The following is a 1,109-nucleotide window of genomic DNA, read 5'->3' on the forward strand; positions in this document are numbered from 1 at the left end:
TTAGAGTTCAAACTGTATGCCAAGAAAATTAGGATTTTCTAAACAAATGATGGAAAATAATTCATTTACAAAATAAAACATATTAAAATGTGAGTAGATTCAAAGAAATATAAGAAAGAAAGAAAGAAAGAAAGAAAGCAAGAAAGAAAGAAAGAAAGAAAGAAAAGAAAGAAAGAAAGGGCATAGTTATAGACAATGCATGACAGAAATATTAAACTAGATACTAGCACTTCCGTGTTGCCGATACATTTGTATATATATGTGTGTGTTTGTAAGTAAGCATGTATGTGTTTATGTACATATATATGTGCGTGTGTGTATGTATATATATATATATATATACGTGCATGCATATATATATACGAATGCACGTATGAATGTGTGAATGTATGAATGTATGTATGTACGTATGTATATGTGTGTATGTACGTACGTACGTCAGTTTAATATACAGTATTATACAATCATTTCTGCCGATTTTAGCAATCCACTTCACACACGTGACTTGAGACGTAACGAAATACGTAGATATAAATACATATATCCCATATGTACAAATATACATATAGATAGATAGATAGATAGATAGATAGATAGATAGATAGATAGATAGATAGATAGATAGATAAATATGTAACTGATGGTGTGCGAGTGTGAATCGATCAAAATACGCAACAAAACTATATACACCTGACATAATTTCAACCTTTATGGTATAAACTAACAAAAATGTGGACATACTGCAAAAGTGACATCTATATTTTGTTATAAATAGGAAATTTGTGTGTAAACAGCGACCATTTCATACTTAGTACAAGATACAATAAGAGAGCATTTAAGAATAACGTGTGAGTAAGTATCTATAATAATAATAGTTGTAGAACATGCGTGAATGGGTCGCAAATTGAAGGCATTAGGAAGCATGGAATACACATACACGCACACAAACACACACACGCATATACACGTATTTATATGTATCTATATACATATATTAATATATATATATATATATATATATATATATTTATGTATATATATATATACATATATATATATATGGATATGTATATATATGCATATATATATATATATATGTGTGTGTGTGT

This window comes from Octopus bimaculoides, chromosome 6, assembly GCF_001194135.2.
Source record: "Octopus bimaculoides isolate UCB-OBI-ISO-001 chromosome 6, ASM119413v2, whole genome shotgun sequence".
In the NCBI taxonomy this organism is placed as follows: Eukaryota; Metazoa; Mollusca; class Cephalopoda; order Octopoda; family Octopodidae; genus Octopus; species Octopus bimaculoides.